At 36.9% G+C, this 20270-nt stretch overlaps 1 protein-coding gene and 1 long non-coding RNA gene across 3 annotated transcripts in view; one reads left to right on the top strand and one right to left on the bottom strand.

The window, feature by feature from the left end:
• Positions 1-20270, bottom strand: part of LOC136849324 (uncharacterized) — a 216026-nt gene that overhangs the window by 127829 nt on the left and 67927 nt on the right. Inside the window, exon 2 of one of the 2 annotated variants that reach the window (XR_010856291.1) lies at positions 13620-13985. This is a non-coding gene — a long non-coding RNA (uncharacterized lncRNA). Of the gene's footprint in view, positions 1-13619; positions 14246-20270 lie in introns of those variants that run through there. The other variant, XR_010856290.1, reaches the window with a different exon arrangement.
• The window catches only part of LOC136849322 (WAS/WASL-interacting protein family member 1-like), a 512887-nt gene that overhangs the window by 456477 nt on the left and 36140 nt on the right, over positions 1-20270 (top strand). The window lies entirely within an intron of this gene.

Here is a 20270-nt window from a genome sequence, read left to right as displayed (position 1 = left end):
CCAGGCAAAGTCCCCAGACACACACACACACACACACACACACACTTCGGCAGTTCTTCCGAAGTCTTTCAAGCAGATAATGGCGACGGTAGTTTTCAAAAGACCTTTTCGTTCCTGTCCTTTGTTCTGTCTCGATACAAAAGGGGACAAAGAATGGGAATTGGAATAGGGAAGGAGGTGGGAGGAGGCTCTATGGATGCTCCCCGCGACATACAGGACACGACGTAATTCCGGTTCATTGTCGTTATTACTGTCATTGTCACTATTACTGTCATTATCATTATTACAGTTATAAAAATTATCAATGTCACTGTTAGTGTCTGTCAGTATCGTTGTCACTGTTATTATCATGTTACTGTCATCATTAACGCTGTCATTGTATTATACTGCCATGATCATTATTACTGTCACTGTCATTATTACCGTCATTATCACTGTTAATGTTATAAGAATTATCAATGTCATTGTTAGCTTGTCAGTATCATTATTACTGTCATTATCATTATTACTGTCATTGGCATTATTACTGTCATTGGCATTATTACTCTGTCATTATTACCGCCATTATCATTGTTACTGTTATTAAGAATTATTAATGTCAATGTTAGCATCTGTCAGTATCGTTGTCACTGTTATTATCATGTTATTATCATCATTAACACTGTCATTATCATAATTACTGTCATCATTATTACTGCCATTATCATTATTACTGTCATCATTAACACTGCCATTATCACTGTTACTATTATAAGAATTAGCGGAGTCATTGTAAGCATCTGTCAGTATCGTTGTCATTGTCGTTATCATTATTACTGTCATTAACACTGTCATTATCATAATTACTGTCATCATTATCACTGTTATTATCACAATTACTGTCATCATTAACACTCATTATCATTACTACTGTCATTATCATTATTACTGTTATAAGAATTATCAATGTCATTGTTAGCATCTATCAGTATCGTTGTCACTGTGATTATCATTATTACTGTCACTGTCATTAATACTGTCATTATCATTATTACTGCCATTGTCATTATTACTACCATTATCATTATTACTGTTACCATTAACACCGTCATTATCCTTATTACTCTCATTTTTTTATTACCGCCATTATCATTATTTCTGTTAAATAAGAATTACCAACGTCATTGTTAGCATGTCAATATCATTGTCACTGTCATTATCATTCTTACTGTCATCATTAACACTGTCATTATCATAAGTACTGTAATCATTAACACTGTCATTATCAATATCACTGTCGTTATTAACACTGCCATTATCAATATCACTGTCATCATCATCACTGTCATTATCATAATTACTGTCATCATTAACACTGTCATTATCAATATCACTGTCATTATCAATATCACTGTCATCATTATCACTGTCATTATCTATAACACTGTCATCCCAGTTAACAAAGATTTTGCCACAGATATGAACGGCTAAATTGAGATCATTATCCCCATCAAGATTGCTGTCAACACCTATAATTCCACAACGGAATTCCTGTCATCATCATCACCATCACTGTCATTATAAGTTAATAAAGGCTGTACATCATTATACTCATCATAATCATCTGAGGAGTTAATGTTTTCTCTGACACTCTATTTTCACTTCTCTCTTCCCAGTCCAACTTTAAAAGGACCGACAGTATTCCTTCTTATTCCCCTTTAAGGGGACCCTACACAGCCCTTAGGGTCCTACACAGCCCCTTTAGGGTCCCCAGGGGGAATAAGGGGGCCAAAGGGGAAAGGGGAGTGGTGGGGGGGGTTGTCCTCGAACCTTAATTTCCTCCCCACCCTATAAATACGTAATTATGCAAATGACAGTATCCATTTACGTTAAGTGGGGTAAGTGTCGCAGAGGCTGGCGTGCGGGCGGCCGTCCGCATCCTAGAGAGAGAGAGAGAGAGAGAGAGAGAGAGAGAGAGAGAGAGAGAGAGAGAGAGAGAGAGAGAGAGAGAGAGCGTTTTCTGTTTCTCTCTCTATCTCTGTTTTCTGTGTGTGTGTGTGTGTATTTCTCTCTCTCTCCGTTTCTTTCTCTCTCTCTCTCTCTCCTCTCCGTTTCTTTCTCTCTCTCTCTCTCTCTCTCTCTCCCTTCTTTCTCTCTCCCCCTCTCTCTCTTTTCTCTCTCTCTCTCTCTCTCTCCTAGTTATGTGGCGCTGGTCCGGTCTCATGTAGTGCTTTTATGCCGCTTTTGAAACGGTCATTGGCAAAGTGATATGAGAGAGAGAGAGAGAGAGAGAGAGAGAGAGAGAGAGAGAGAGAGAGAGAGAGAGAGAGGCTTGGTTATATAGTAAGGACCCGGGGAAGGGGGGTATAGAGTAGGCGAGATGGCGTTTTTATCTTAAAGCCCTGTATAGCAGCGGCGGGCCAAGTGCCCCCCACTCCCCCCCCAAAACAACCACCACCACACCGACCTAATTTGGAACGGTCCATAAACACACACTCTGCTGACGGCGATAACACGAGCCAGTGTGTTATGCCAGGACATGTAATCGAAAGTCAACTTTCTCACTTTTTTTTTTTATTTTCTCCAACTTTTTTTCTTTTGTGGGGAACATTAAATGGTCGTTTTAGCACGATTTTGGGGAATTTTTCTCTCAGTTCTTTAGTTTTCTGTAAAGTAACAACATTGCGCCGGCTTTGTCTGTCCGTCCACACAGTTTCTGTCCACACATTTTCTGTCCGCCCTCAGATCTTAAAATCTACTAAGGCTAGAGGGCTTCAAATTGGTATGTTGTTCATCCACCCTCCAATCATCAAGCGTACCAAATTGCAGCTCTCTAGCCTCAGTAGTTTTTATTTTATTCAAGGTTAAAGTCAGCCATAATCGTGCTTCTAACAACGATACAGAATAGACCGCCGTGGTTAAAGTTTCATGGGCAGCGGCTCATACCGAGACCACCGAAGGATAGATCTATCTTCGGTGGCCTTGATTTACGCTGTACAGAAAATTCGATTTCGCCGAAGAGGCTTTGGCGCATTTTTTACTTTTTTAATTATGATTACATTTACAAGGATGTGTGTGTACTGGGAGAGAGCGAGAGAGAGAGAGCACGCATACACACGCACGCACATACATTTAAGATGCACTAATTCCCTTGGTAAGATTCGAACCCTTACACGATAAATTGCTTGTATCTATGGAAGACATCAAAACAGTTCAAGCTACTAATACTTAAACCGCTTTTCTTCATTCAAACCTTATAAAGCAGCTGTTCTTAACCTTTTCATTACCACGCCCCTTCCTAATAAGAGCTGGTCCTTCCCTCCACGCCCCCCTGGCATCTATGAATAAAATTCCCTCCCAGATTTAAAGGAACATAAAAAAAAAAGAGAATAAGAAAGTGTGTTTTTATTCTTTTGGGAATGAATTAGTGAGATGCCTGACACTGCTTCTTAGCGACTCTTGTTAAGAGAATAACAATATAATTAGAGAATTTTTAATTTATTTCCTAGGGCTCGCGCCCCACTTGGAAATTGCTGACGCCCCCTAGGTTGAGAACCGCTGTATATAAAGTATTCTTTTGCTACTGCACTCGATTGGTGCAAAATGCAGGGGCGGTAAAAGTATGTTAAGTTTTAGGAAATAAAAGAAAGCATTTTTAATGTCACAGTTTCATAAGTACAGCTTTTAGTGTCATTGCTCCCCAGAAGTACTGTACATACCTATTTTTTCTGTAAGTCAGTAGCAATTTAAAGTTAGAACTGAATTGAATACAGAGTTTAGGCCAAAGGCCAAGCACTGGGACCTATGAGGTCATTCAGCGCTGAAACGGAAATTGACAGCAAAAGTTTTGAAAGGTGTGACAAGAGGAAAACCTCGCAGTTGCAACAGGAAAAGGTTTGAAAGGCGCAACAGGAGGAAAACCTCGCAGTTGCAACAGTAAAAGATTTGAAAGGTGTAACAGGAGGAAAACCTCACAGGTGCACTATGAATCAATTGTTAGGAGAGGGTGGAAAGTAGGATGGAAGAAAGAGAATACGAAAGGAGTTACAGTAAAAGGAACGAAAGGGGTTGCAGCTAGGGGCCCAAGGCGCGCTGCTGCAAAGAGCCTTAAGCAATGCCTACAGTGCACCTACGGGGCATTTGTTTTGTACATCTTCCTGCAACCTGAAGAGCCTCCCAACACCGCCTGTATTCTGTCTGACATCTCTGTAAAACCTGTAGCCTTTCAATTACACCACTTCATATGACGCCCTGCGACTGCACCTCCGCCCTAATGGAAATCCATTTAGCCCTCGACAATATCTTATTGTTTGCCAGCACAATACCCCGACGAGGGCACATTGCTGCCTCTTCTTTCTACCCAACAGCACTTTTGCGGAAGCCGCGGAGGAGTTAATGGCCCATGCAAGGCCTCTTTCTTGAAAAACAAAAACATGGGGAGTATATCATTTTATGGAAGTAAAGATTTCTGTTTTTTTTTTTTATGTTTCATTCTCTTTTGTTTGGCTAAGGATGGACCATATTATCTCGCGGATTTCTCTGCATTGTATAATTACTGATGAAAGGTGTGAATATTTATATATATATATATACATATATATATATATATATATATATATATATATATATATATATATATATATATCAAAAACAGACTTAAAAATAAACAATACTATGGGATAAGGATTTCGTGTAAATATAAACATTTAAAAATCACCCCTTAAAAAGAAAAAAATATCCCTTTCTAAACAGCGTAAAGGAAAATCTAATATTTTTCGCCTACTTATATAAGGTTTCACGGTGGCGAAATGCTTAACAGCCCTTGAAAATCGTTCATATATACTCGTAACCGCCGACTGATAAAGTCACAATGAAAGGACCGGGGCTAGAATCAACAGTGGATTTCACGCTCGCTTTTAAATCGTTCAGGAGAATACAAGTATATAAATATCTTCCGGGGGTGTTTTGCCCCTTTTCTCTTTCTCTCTCTCTCTCTCTCTCTGTGGATGCAAGTTTAAATGTCACCCGGAAAAGTCTGTAGTTTAGATTTCAGCTATAAAAGCTGAACGCGATATACAAATATCTGGGTAGGGAATCTCTCTCTCTCTTTCTCTCTCTGTAAAAATATCTTGCAGGGATATATTACCATTTCTCTCTCTCTCTCTCTCTCCAAGTATAAAGATCTTGCGGGGGTACCTCATATTCTCTCTCTCTCTTCCCCTCTCTCTCTCTCTCTCTCTCTCTCTCTGTATAAAAATGTTCAGGGGTACCTTACATATTCTCTCTCTTTCTCTCTCTCTCAGTATAAACATGTTGCAGGGGTACCTTACCTCTCTCTCTCTCTTTCCTTAGCAACCCGCGCCTTTCGAATGAAAAGAATGACAAGGGTTCTCTAATGGCCTGACTAAAGTTCTCCACGCCTGCCTGCCGGCCTCTCTCTCTCTCTCTCTCTCTCTCTCTCTCTCTCTCTCTCTCTCTCTCTCTCTGCAACAAGACGCCGTGTAATTCACAGAAGAAGAAGGAGAAGATCCGATTCGTCATAGACGATAAAACGAAAGGAACTCCTTCTTTTTCTCTCGAGCGCAAGTGAAACAAGACCATTTTCCTCACTCCCTAAATACCCCCCTCCCCTCCCCCTCCACCTCGAGACGTTTCTCTCCCGCCTGAATATTTCCAGGCAGCCTGGAAGCCGCTGGAATCGCCGTGCCTTTTCTTTACCTAATTATGCAAATGCGGCTGGGCGTTACATAAAAAAGGGACGGGGAAAACTGACGAGAAAAACTGACTGCAAAGCTGACCGTAAAACCTGACTGGAAAAAACTGATGGGGAAAACTCACGGGGAAAAATAGACGGGAAAATTGACGGTAAAAACTGGCGGGGAAAACTGACGGGGGAAAACTGATGGCAAAACCTGACGGGGAAAACTGACGGTAAAAACTGACGGAGAAAACTGACGGTAAAATTTAACGGGAAAAACTGACAGGGGAAAACTGACGGGGGAAACTGACTTGAAAAGCTGACTTGAAACTGACTGGAAATCTGAGGGGAAAAACACACGGAAAAAAATGACGGAAAAAACTTACGGGGGAAAACTGACGGGAAAAACTAACAGGAAAAACTGAAGGTAAAAACCTGACTTGAAAAACTGACGGGAAGAACTGACGAGAAAAAACTGATGGGAAAAACTGACTGGAAATCTGCTTCCCTACTGATATAAAGACGTGTAAAGTGATTTAACGATTTGCAGAACTGGCGGCGCTTGACAGTACTTGGCTTGGCTTTGAGTGGAGGGAGGGAGGGAGGGAGAGAGAGAGAGCGGTTGGAATATTCCAACGGAAGCGTAAATTCCAGACGCGTATAAAAATGACGTTTGCATCGAGTAGTATCATTCCAGTGGGAATTTTGGATAATTCGGGGAATCTTTAAAAGCACGTGGTGGCGTAGTCTTCCTTCCTTACAAGGTGGAAAATGTAATGTTATGCCGTGATACATGTGTGTGTATATATGTGTATATATATGTATATGTGTATATATATATATATATATATATATATATATATATATATATATATATATATACATACATATATATATATATATATATATATATATATATATATATATATATATATATATATATATATATATATATATATATATATATATATATATATATATATATATATATATATATATATATATATATATATATATATATATATATAATGCAGTCATTTGCTTTGAAAGATACTCCGAATTATCCAAAATTCCCGCTGGAATGGTATTTGACGTAAACGTCATTTCTTATACGCGTCAGGATTTTAGCTTCCGCTGCTGGCTGCTGGAATATTCCAACCGCTCTCACCCACTCAAAGCGGAATACTGTCAAGTACCGCCAGTTCGGCAAATTACTCAATCACTCCCCTCCATTCTCCCTTTTCAGTTTTCAGTCCGCACTTTTTCTGTCCGCCCTCAGATCTTAAAAACTAATGAGGCTAGAGGGCTGCAAATAGGTATGTAGATCATCCAACCTCCAATCATCAAACATACCAAATTGCAGCCCTCTACCCTCAGTAGTTTTTATTTCATTTAACGTTAAAGTTAGCCATAATCATGCATCTGGCAACGATATAATCCAGGCCACCACCGAGCCGTGGTTAAAGTTTCACGGGCCGCGGCTCATACAGCATTATACCGAGACCACCGAAAGATAGGTCTATTTTCGGTGGCCTTGATTATACGCTGTACTGAAAACTCGACTGGCGCCGAAGAAATTTCGGCGCATTTTTTTACTTATGTAAGCCCGGCCACATTTGCATAATTATGTAAAGAAAAGGCACGGCGATTCCAGGGCCTTCCAGGGCGCCTGGAAATATCCAGGCGGGAGAGAAACGTTTAGGAAGTGGGGGAAATGGTCTTGTTTCACCTGCACTTGAGAGAAATGAAGAATTCCGTTCATTTCACCGTTTTTATTTGTGTGTAAGCAATAAAAGACACTTGACCATTGTTATGTATACAATTGTACCTCGACAAACCAGTGAAGACCAATGGAACAGTGATACTAAATAATTTTTCTCTAAATTCTCTTTCTCATGGCTTATTTTGGACACCCACCGGAAGAGAGAGAGAGAGAGAGAGAGAGAGAGAGAGAGAGAGAGAGAGAGAGAGAGAGAGAGAGAGAGAGAGAGAGAGAGACGCTAACATCTCATTAACAGTTCTTTGACCTGGCCTACAGTCAAATGAAAAGTTGAATCAGGTTAATGACTCTCACTTCCGTTCAATAATAATAATAATAATAATAATAATAATAATAATAATAATAATAATAATAATAAGAAGAAGAAGAAGAAGAAGAAGAAGAAGAAGAAGAAGAAGAAGAAGAAGAAGAAGAAGAAGAAGAAGAAGAAGAAGAAGAAGAAGAAGAAGAAGAATGATAATTATAATAATGTAATAAAAATCCAAATTATACAGTAAATTATGTTACTATGTAAAATTATATAAATTCTATATAATTGTGGATTTTTATTACACATTAATTTTCACGAGACAGTGAATTTCTCAGCGAATAATAATAATAATAATAATAATAATAATAATAATAATAATAATAATAATAATAACGTGTTCTGTTAAAAAGAATGTTAAAAAGAAATTAAAATATCCCCTTTTGAGCACCTTGCAATAAAATTAACGAAACTAGATTTGTACTGAAGATACCTTTATAGTTTAAAATATCCTTGTCAAGGAATATATGAAATCTACTGTATAATAAATAAACCTGAAACAGAATTGTCAATATTGAGAACCTACGGTTTACAATTGCAACTGTCTTCGCAAAGTATAAAGGACCAAATAATAATAATAATAATAATAATAATAATAATAATAATAATAATAATAATAATAATAATAATAATAACATCATTAATTTCAGCTCGGGATCATATACATGGAATATACAAAGTAGAGACAATGGGACAGATATAATTTAGATAAACAAGGCAAAAGGAAAACAATCGTAATAAGCTATACCCAAACAGCTGCTTAAGAGAGAGAGAGAGAGAGAGAGAGAGAGAGAGAGAGAGAGAGAGAGAGAGAGAGAGCTCGCCTCTTTTTCCTATAATTTCCGGAGGAGTCTTGCAATTAGGAAGACAATATCGGCTTTAAGGATTTTCTTCTTCAAGTTTACTCCCCCTCCCCATTCCCCCTCCTCTTCCTCTTCCCTCTCCTCCTCCCCCCCCTTTTTTTTTCTTCCAGCAATAGGTACATCGGCATTACTGCAATTACATTAACTTAAGTGCACTGCCTCGCAATTTTTTCAGGCAGCGTTCTCTTATTTCAATCTCTCTCCATTTCGCCTTTCTTTCTCCTTCTTCTTCTTCTTCTTCTTCTTCTTCTTCTTCTTCTTCTTCTTCTTCTTCTTCTTCCGTGGGAGATTCTTCCATTAGGATTACGGATGCAAGAAAGATTTCTATTTTGATAAAAAAAGATTCCTTGGAATATCACCATAATTCCAGCCTCTACAGGAAACTGATGTAATATAATTGCTAACACTGACCTAATATTATCAGTGGTCGTGAGATTCTGTAAACTCCATTAACTTTCATTAATTAGTGACGTCTGCCTTCTCAGTCATTTATGGAATCTCGGATCTGTCGGGAAAGTACAAAGGACACCAATATCGAACAAAGTGAGACCGTAAAACTATACTAAAAAATTATATGCACCCAAAAATATTTAGAGGCTGAAAAGGCAATGAGGAAAATGATAAATGAAAATGTCTCCCCTCCCCTGTAGAAGGGGATAAGATATGGGTACGGGTATGGGTATAGGTATAGGTATGGGTATGGTACAGATGTAGATACGGGTACGGGTATGGGTATGAGTATGGGTATGGTACAGATATGGGTATGGGTGTGAGTGTGGAATGGATATGGATATGGGTATGGGTATGGTACAGATATGGGAATGGGTATGGTACGGATAAGGGTATGGGTATAGGTATGGTATGGTATGGTATGGTATGGATATGGGTATGGATATGATACAGATATGGGTATAGGTATGGGTATGGTACGGATATGGGAACTAGCAAATGCGAGCGATAGCGAGCATCTGCTAGTTTACTAAAAAAAAAAACATGAAAACCAGCCGGTTTATTAAAAAAAAAAAACATTAAAACCAGCCATCTGCTTCTTCAAAACAACCCGGCACCCCAAGAAACGTCTTTGAAGAGAAGGGGCACTATCTACGCATTTATACATGCCCAGTGGAAGGACGCCACCACTCATATATCGGGGTGGCCACCACCAGATTCTCAAAGCGTCTCCCCTGCCACCTTCAAGAAGGAGCCATTTTTAATCACTATGGAGAAAATCACAACAAAAGACCAAAGAGAGCTGCGCATATAATGAACACAGGAATTACAGACCAAAATTTAACACGGGGAAAGAAATAGAATTTCTCCCCACCAACATAAGGAGACATATAAGAAATCAGCCGGCACCAAACATCGGAGAGAGAGAGAGAGAGAGAGAGAGAGAGAGAGAGAGAGAGAGAGAGAGAGAGAGAGCACCGGATGCGGACGGCTTGTCACCTGGACTGCCTATAACACCAACAACACCAATAGAGGGTACCAGAGCCAACACCCACCGCCAGCCAGCAACACCAGTTAGGCCTAGAAGATCACAGCGCCCCGGGACAGATTTAGTCACCAACCGATGACTAATCAAAATTCAGTCTACTTATAACCGTCCCACCAATTGTAAACACACCGCCTGCTATAAAAACCTGTACATCAAGTATTCCAAATCATTCGTTTTTGTACTCTCATAGATGACCGCCACTGCGCTGTCGACACGTTAAAGGAAATAAACCTAAGACAACAGAAATCTTTATATGTCCTTAGGAAACTTGACTTACCAGCTACATGCTGAAGAAGAAGACGAATAGAGAAGATTCTTTATAAATTAAATACCGTGGAAACAGCTGTAAGTTTCAACGCTACTGCCCTCAGAGAAGGTCTCCTCCCTAATTATTATTATTATTATTATTATTATTATTATTATTATTATTATTATTATTATTCAGAAGGTGAACTCTATGTATATGGAACAAGCCCACCAAAGGGGCCACTGACTTGAAATTCAAGCTTCCAAAGAATATCAGGGTGTTCATTAGAAAGAAGTAACTGAAGGTAATGGGAAATAAAGAAAGAAGAGATCAATCATTAAAAAAGAAAAAAAAAATAAAGATTGTAAAAAATCAGGCCATGGGAAATTCAGAAAGAAGAGATCACTTATTAAAAAAGAAAAAATAAAGACAAAAAAAATCAGAAGGTAATGGGAAATACAGAGAGAAGAGATCACTTGTTAAAAAAAAACAGAAAAATGTAAAAAAGCAGGTCTTGGAAAATACAGAAAGAAGAGATCACTCATTAAAAAAGAAAATATAAAGCCTCAAAAAAAAAATAAAGGTTAAATCTCCAGTCTTTTCCTAGAGTCTACCCAAAACCGGATTAGTATTTTCCTTCAGAGCCTAAATTCCACGGGAAAAGTGTGAAGCATTTATTTGTTGTTCGCATTACATCTCCCTGGCGTAGTTAGAGTTGTTAACAGTTACAGCGCGAAAGTTTAGCCAGCAATTGCGTGGAAAGTGTAAAAAGTGTTTAACTGCCTTCATCTAAATAATGACTTTAGAAGAGAAGAATAAAATATCTTGACTGTGAGATTGCGAATAAAACTGATGCATTAGTGTGTGTGTGTGTGTGTGTGTGTGTGTTGTGTGTATATGTGTGAGCTATGGTGTTTGTGTGTATATAAATGGACTTCTGGTATATAAATACCACTTTTCTGTAACTTTTTTCCTCATTCACTATTTGCCTGGGGAGAGAGACAGTTGGCCTCTGAAATATAGCCTTTATTTTCCACATTTTGGCGTGTTTATGGGATCCTTATATTTGATTATATATATATATATATATATATATATATATATATATATATATATATATATATATATATATATATATGTGTGTGTGTGTGTGTGTGTGTGTGTATGTGTGCGTGTATACCTGACCTATGGACTTTCTGGTTTAAACACCACTTTTCTGTAACTTTTTCCTCACTCACTATTTGCCTGAGGAGAGAGACAGTTGGCCTCTGAAATATAGCCTTTATTTTCCACATTTTGGCGTTTTTATGGGATCCTTATATTTTATTTATATATATATATATATATTATAGCCTTTATTTTCCACTTTATTTTCCACATTTTATGGGATCCTTATATCTGATTATTATATATATATATATATATATATATATATATATATATATATATATATATATATATATATATATATATATATATATATAAAATATATATATATATATATATATATATATATATATGTATGTATATATATTATAGCCTTTATTTTCCACATTTTGGCGTGTTTATGGGATCCTTATATTTGATTATATATATATATATATATATATATATATATATATATATATATATATATATATATATATATATATATATATATATATATATATATATATATATATATATGTGTGTGTGTGTGTGTGTGTGTGTGCGTGTATACCTGACCTATGGACTTTCTGGTTTAAACAACACTTTTCTGTAACTTTTTTCCTCACTCACTATTTGCCTGAGGAGAGAGACAGTTGGTCTCTGAAATATAGCCTTTATTTTCCACATTTTGGTGTTTTTATGGGATCCTTATATTTGATTATATATATATATATATATATATATATATATATATATATATATACCCAGATACACAAAAGCGTTCTCGAACAATACATTCTACACACATCGCAAAATGTCCCCCCTCCCCAAAAAGAGACCATATGAGTTACACAAGCCCTTTATTCACTGTTAAAAATGGCATCACAGAACAATGGAATGTCTTCCCTACCAACCAACTAACCACTCCCATGAACTCCTTTTTTTTTTTTTTTTTTTTTTTTAATATGGAGGACAAAGGAGCTCACAAACCATGACCCGTGTTTTTTCCACGTTCAGTTTATTTTCATCTTGTGTTTTTTTTTCGTGGCTGGGATTTATGAGTAGTTCAGTGGTCAAAAGAATTTTGTGTTTTTTTCGAACATTTTGTAATTATTTTCTAGCGTGTTCGCAAGCCAATACGACTTAATAGTATATAAGTCAGAAAACCTTATCGTGGACTATTAGTTCAAATGGTCAAAAGAATTTGTTTTCTATCAAATACAATGTGTCAGTAAATCTTATCGTGATGGTAATATATATCAGGTCAATTTGTCTGGCGTCATTCAAGTTAAAATATATAAAAATGTCTTAAAAATACAAAATATATATGATTAATGAGTTGTTTTTAGAATCTCCAACTAAAAATATTCACATGGAAATAAAAACTAGAAATACAATTCAAATGCAAATAAAAAAAGAAATAAAAAATAAATAGTGCAAAACATATATACAATACAGAATATTAACGAGTTTTTTTTTTAAATCTCCAGCTAAAGCAATTCACATGGAAATAAACAAAATAAATCCGTGGAATTATCAACTGTGAAAATACCCCAAAACGCAAAGGTAAATATCAGCTAATCGCCAGTAAAAGAACGCAATGGTATTTACGGTACATTAATTTTCACGTGCTGATAATACAGGTATTGATTGTGTTCGCCATACGCCCCAGCCGGCGATTTCACACACACACAACCACACACACACACACACACAAACCCTTTTTCGTGTTAAGAATTCCAAAAACATTGTCAGCTTTAATTCCACGTCCGGATAAGATACTCATGGGACGACGACACTTCAAGCTCTATATCTCTCCTCCACCAGAGGAAGGTTTAGATTCCAGGCCCGTGGTCGCACCCCCTCCCCTCAAACCTCCTCCCCTCCCCAATCCTCCAACAACACCCCTCCCTCCCCTTCCCTTCAAGCCATCACCAACTCTTGTTACGGCTGATAAATCTTATCTTGGGGACGTTTACTCATTCCATTTTTTGTTGTGTTCAGGTCTGTTGCTCTAGAAAACAAAAGGACCTCAGAGCAATTTGTTTCTTGCAATTTTTTTGTTCCCTTCTGTAACAACATAACAATATTCACTCACCTTGAACGTCCGGTATTCCTCAGGTAATTTCATGCGTGACAGACACTGTCCGACATGTTCTTTCTTCTCTCAAATTCATTTTTTTTCATGAGACAAAGCTTCAGAGACGGGTGTCGTGGTCTAATACATTCTGAGACGCGTGTCACAGTCTGATAGAGCTGCAGAGATGGGTGTCCTAGACTGCCAGAGCTGCAGAGATGGGTGTCATAGTCTGACAGAGCTGCAGAGACGTGTGTCCTAGTCTGACAGAGCTGCAGAGATGGGTGTCATAGTCTGACAGAGCTGCAGGGATGGGTGTCATAGTCTGATAGAGCTTCAGAGGCTGGTGTCATGCTCTGACAGAGTTCCAGAGACGGGTGTCGTAATCTGGAAAAAATAAAACAAATTTTTCAGGGCAATATAACAATATATCTACCTAATGTTAATAGTGGTCTTTCCTGTAAACTGAGCTGGAAATACCTTTAAATATACACCTACCAGATTGTCATATACAAATATACGGAAATGTCACATACACAAACACTGTATGGAGGAGTTATGATTATAAACGAAATTATGCAAATAATAAAAAAATTATATTTGCACATGTTTTGCATGATATGAATGCACATTTTTTACATGGTATGACTGAGTACATGTATTGGCAATTATGAGAATCAAGCACATACAAATACAGCACTCTCACATACATATATATATATATATATATATATATATATATATATATATATATATATATATATATATATATATATAATGTATGTGTGCACATAATTATTCACCAGTCAAATCAAAATCCTGTCGATCACCATCTTTTGAAAAACAAATTCTCAACAATTTTGCAACAGATCAGTATCTATGCACAAACAAACCCAATGAATTTTCAAACTTATGCTTAATTTCCAATGACTTCCAAAAGATTTCTGACACATAAAACCATTTCTTCAAGGACTTGCATCAGCCATCCGCGGGCGGCCACTTTCAGCCTTCCTTCCTCCTAAAACATATGACTCGCACAATCTTTTCCCCTGCCTCTCTCTTCATCCATTCTTTCAACATACCTAAATCAAATCGGAAAATCTTATCAGTACACTTCGATGCATCTCTCCACAGGCAAAAATTCTTTTATCTCACGTCCTTTGTATTTCTTCCCTCCTTTGTGAACGTACTTCACAAAGGAAATCAGTTCAATAACCCAGTCTCTCTCTCTCTCTCTCTCTCTCTCTCTCTCTCTCTCTCTCTCTCTCTCTCTCTCTCTCTCTCTCTCTTTTACACACATTTGCCTTGAATAAAAACCTGTGATGCATGTGCTTATTCTGCAATTTAGATTTTTAAGTAAACTTACATAGCTTTTGCTATCACACGGGTGAATATAATAATAATAATAATAATAATAATAATAATAATAATAATAATAATAATAGTAATAATAATAATAATAATAATAATAATAATATCCTTTATTTCAGCTCAGGGCCATATTCATGGAATATACAAATAAAGTACACACAATCTAGATGCGTAAGATAACATTATATATATATATATATATATATATATATATATATATATATATATATATATATATATATATATATAAAATATATATAGTATCCACACAGTTGCTGAAGAAGTGGAAAAGAATAATTTCATAATAATGATAATGACAGTAATTATATGGACAATAATGGTAAAAAAATATAAAAAATGGTAACAATTAAAAATACAGATTGCAGACGATTAATTTTCACCTAGAGACTTGAGGTGGTTACAGAAGTCAAGTCCAGAAGGCTAAATACGAAAATTGAAAATAGCAAAACTCTATAATGATATTAATCACAGTAATAATAAAAAAACAAAATACCAATAATAACAAGAAACGTATCACTTATACATTATTCTTCAGTGTTCATTTCTAGATAAAACTCATGACAATCACAGTGCAGGTTCCTTTCCTTAACAATGGTAATGATTTTAACACATCGTGAGAAGATCTCTCATTTGGCCATAGTTCATAAGCTTTCTTTAAATAGCGATAGTCTACCCACTATCTGAAGTGTGTGTGTGTTTGATGAGTTAGTATATTCCACTCATTTTGTTAAGTCGCCTAAAACCTTATCTGTTTAGGTCTCAATGCCTAGCCTAACTTAACCTAACCTAACCCAACTCAATCTAACTTAGCATTCTTTGTGGAGTCAATACCTAACCTTACTTAACCTAACCTAACCCAACTTAATCTAACTTAGCATTCTTTGAGGAGTCAATAGCTAGCCTAACTTAACCTAACCTAACCCAACCCAACATAATCTAACTTAGCATTCTTTGAGGAGTCAATACTAGCCTAACTTAACCTAACCTAACCCAGCTTAATCTAACTTAGCACTCTTCGAGGAGTCAATAGCTAGCCTAACTCAACATAATCTAACTTAGCATTCTTTGAGGAGTCAATGCCTAGCCTAACTTAACCTAACCTAACCCAGCATAATCTAACTTAGCATTCTTCAAGGAGTCAATGCCTAGCCTAACTTAACCTAACCTAAACCAGCATAATCTAATTTAGCATTCTTCAAGGAGTCAATACATAGCCTAACTTAACCAAACCTAAGCCAACTCAATCTAACCTAGCATTCTTCGAGGAGTCAATACCTAGCCTAACTTAACCTAACCTAACCCAACTTCATCTACCTTAGCATAATTCGAGGAGTCAATACCTAGCCTCACATAACCTGACCTAACCCAACTTAATCTAACTTAGCATTCTTCGAGGAGTCAATACCTAGCCTAACTTAACCTAACCCAACTTAATCTAACTTAGCATTACTTAGCATTCTTTGAGGAGTTTTATGGATGTAAATATTCTGTGAAGTCCCAGACAGGTCTCCTGTGGCTATTGTTCCCTTATTAGTGCGTGGAACTTACACAGAAGATGTAACAGAGGTGAAATATAAGTGAAAAATGGGTTACAATCGTTGAGAAGGTTTGGTCATGTTGGAAGGAAGACAACAGATTGGTGAAACAAAAAATTGTGCAATTCAAAAAAATTTCTAAGTGCTCTAGAAGTATCATGAAAGAGGTACTTCAAACGAAATTTTAAACATGTGTACACACACACACACACACACACACACACACACACACACACACACACACACACACACACACACACACATATATATATATATATATATATATATATATATATATATATATATATATATATAAACACACACTCAGATGAAATGACATCTAAAGGTAACCTTAACTTCATATTGATTTTCCAAGTTTCCAGACACAGGTAACATGATACCAATGGCATTGTTAATACTAAGGATGCCAATAATATCAATGATGGCTTCCTAATACAGTACTACATGTAGAAGGATTCCAGATACACCAACATCCAGATTCCAGAGACATCAAAATCCAGATTCCTGATACACAAAAACCGAGATTCCAGATATACGGCAATCCATATTCCAGATGCACCAAATTCCAGATTCCAGGTACACCAAAATCCAGATCCCTAACACACAAAAATGAAGATTACAGATATACCAAATCCAGATTCCAGATACACTAAAATCCAGATTCCAGATATACAAAAATCCAGATTCCATATATACAAAAACCCAGATGCCAAATGCACCAAAATCCAGATTCCCGATACACAAAAATCCAGATTCTAGATACAGCAAAATCTAGATTCCAGACACACCAAAATCCAAAATCCAGATTATAGAAACATCAATATCAAGGTCCCAGATGCACCAAAACACAGATTCCAGACACCAAAATCCCGATTATAGATACACCATATTCCAGATTCCAAGATTCCAGATGCACGAAAATCCAGATTCCAGAGACCAAAATCCCGATAGTAGATACACCATATTCCAGACTCCAAGATTCCATATACACCAAACTCCACGGACTCATAAAGACCAATTCTAATCAAATAAACAGAAAAAATTAACATATACATAACACCATTTCATAACAGAAACATCGCCTTTTACCAGTAAATAAACGATGTTAAATCAACATCAGTTCCACCAACGTAACATCGGGAATATCACCGTAGCAATCCCGAAAATTCCCAAAGCATAATGTTCCCCCTAAACGTCCTCATAATCCTTTAATGGAAGAAGTATTGGGAGACTAACATATTAAGAGAGAGGAGGAGGAGGAGGAGGAGGGAGGAGGAGAGGAGGAGGAGGAGGAGGAGGAGGAGGAGGAGAGAGAGAGAGAGAGAGAGAGAGAGAGAGAGAGAGAGAGAGAGAGAGAGGATGCTCTTCTCCCTAATTGACGTTCAGTTCGTTTTGGATTCATGGCTACCTTTTTTTTTTTACATTTTTTTTAAATGCATGACGTCAGCATGTTCCAATTAAGGACTGGTGACGTCAAATGGTTATCAGAATAGACCGTTTAGGAAGCACTGTTAACAAATTAATAGTGAAAAAATCTTCATACAAGATGAGAATTTAAGAAATAAAGCAAATAATTAAACTTTTATAGTGTAATACGTATGTGTATATAATGTGCACACATACATACATACATACATACATATATATATATATATATATATATATATATATATATATATATATATATATATATATATATAAATAAGCATACCATTAATATAATCTCTAAGCTCTCATCACTCTCGCGATTAATAGTGCACACGAAACGGCAACCACAAAAAAAAACAAGAAAAAAAAATCACTATCGGAGCAGAGATAAAACATTTCCAGACTTCCAGCCACCTCAAAATCAGCCTTCCACGTGAGGCCTCAGCCTTCCGCCACGGATCCAGGCCACCTGGAATAGACGTTTTAATTGACGTCAGGAATGACGAAGTTCCTGGATTCTAAGTGACCCATTCTCAAAGGGATTCCAGTTTAAAAGCCTTCAAAGGAAAAAAATTACAAAAACTGGCAAAAAAAAAAAAAATCATGAATACACATTCACTCCGGCAGGCGCTTTTTCGTCTTGTAATGACGTGCTTTGAAATCCCCTTATCAATAGCCTGCTAATATAATATTAATATATAGATTGATATTACATGCGAGATTACGGCGGGTTATTCAACGTTTCCGAGAGATTGCTTTGTAGATCAGAATCCCCAGTAATATGGGCTTTCTTGAATGGCTTTTCATACCACTTTAAAAATGAATTTTTGAGAGAGAGAGAGAGAGAGAGAGAGAGAGAGAGAGAGAGAGAGAGAGAGAGAGAGAGATGTTGCAGGAGTCAAATAGTGATAATAGAAGGAAGAGAGAGAGAGAGAGAGAGAGAGAGAGAGAGAGAGAGAGAGAGAGAGAGAGAGAGAGAGAGCAAGGAGGAATGGGGGAACGGAGGAATGTGCGTGTGTGTGTGTGTGTGTGTGAGAGAGAGAGAGAGAGAGAGAGAGAGAGAGAGAGAGAGAGAGAGAGAGAGAGAGAGAGAGAGAGAGATGTTGCAGGGTTCAAATAGTGATAATAGAAGAGAGAGAGAGAGAGAAAGGAGGAATGGGGGAACGGAGGAATGTGTGCGTGTATGTGTGTGTGTGAGAGAGAGAGAGAGAGAGAGAGAGAGAGAGAGAGAGAGAGAGAGAGAGAGAGAGAGAAATAATAAATGATAGATTACCGAGGAGGTATACAACACGATACCGTAACAACGTCTTAGTATGAATGAGTTCAAGACGCAGCTGGCTGGAGGTCTCTAATTAGTGTGTGTGTGTGTGTGTGTGTGTGTGTGTGTGTGTGTGTGTGTGTGTGTGTGTGTGTGTGTGTGTGTGTCATGCTTCTGAGAAGCTTTCCTGAGCTACAGGAAGAAGCAAAAAAAAAAAACCTCTCGACGTTATTTAAAAATTAACCAAAATCCAAAGATTTCAGACATTCTAAATTGGCAGAGGAATTTTTTTTATGCGCTGTACTATATAAAACATCAACAATGAACATCAACTTGTTAGTCGCCACAAAACTAAAGCTGTCCTGCTCTTGAATTAAACGCACAAATAGTTTTCCGACAGATGTTTCTGTACATAAAACTTGCAGAGAGAACTGTCGATAAGTTAAGAGAGTTACTGTGGGTATTCTATATTTATACGTCAGTGTACAAAGGTTGGGTCTATTTCAGTCCAGTAAGCGTATCGGAGAGGGGATGCAACTAGGGGCCGAAGGGACGCTGCAAAGAACCTTAAGTGATGCCTACAGTGCACCGCGTGAAGTGTACACTGGTGGCATTACCCTCATACAGGGGCTACAAGGAAAATTATTCAAAATTTGTCGTGAGACATACTATAAGTTTTCAAGGAAGTGAATTGGTCAGTCAAACTCAGCAGATATTTTTGATCAAATGATGACACTCCCGAAAAAAAGTAATATGCCTTCTTCTTCTTCTTCTTCTTCTTGGAAAAATAAAGTATGCAGTAGTATGTATGAATGTACGAGTATATTGCTATATACATGAAGCGTTCGCCAATTCGATCAGTTGGCTACCTGATCAAGTTGGCGAAAGCTTCCTGTATATAGCAATATCCATACACACTACTGCAGACTTTATTTTTCCATTTAAGATCACGAGGAAGTGATGATATCAAATTATTATTATTATTATTATTATTATTATTATTATTATTATTATTATTATTATTATTATTATTATTAT

The sequence above is a fragment of the Macrobrachium rosenbergii genome, chromosome 20 (genome assembly GCF_040412425.1).
Source record: "Macrobrachium rosenbergii isolate ZJJX-2024 chromosome 20, ASM4041242v1, whole genome shotgun sequence".
NCBI classification, from domain to species: Eukaryota; Metazoa; Arthropoda; class Malacostraca; order Decapoda; family Palaemonidae; genus Macrobrachium; species Macrobrachium rosenbergii.
The sequence above is the reverse complement of the archived record's forward strand: the minus strand, read 5'-3'. Positions and strand labels throughout refer to the sequence as shown.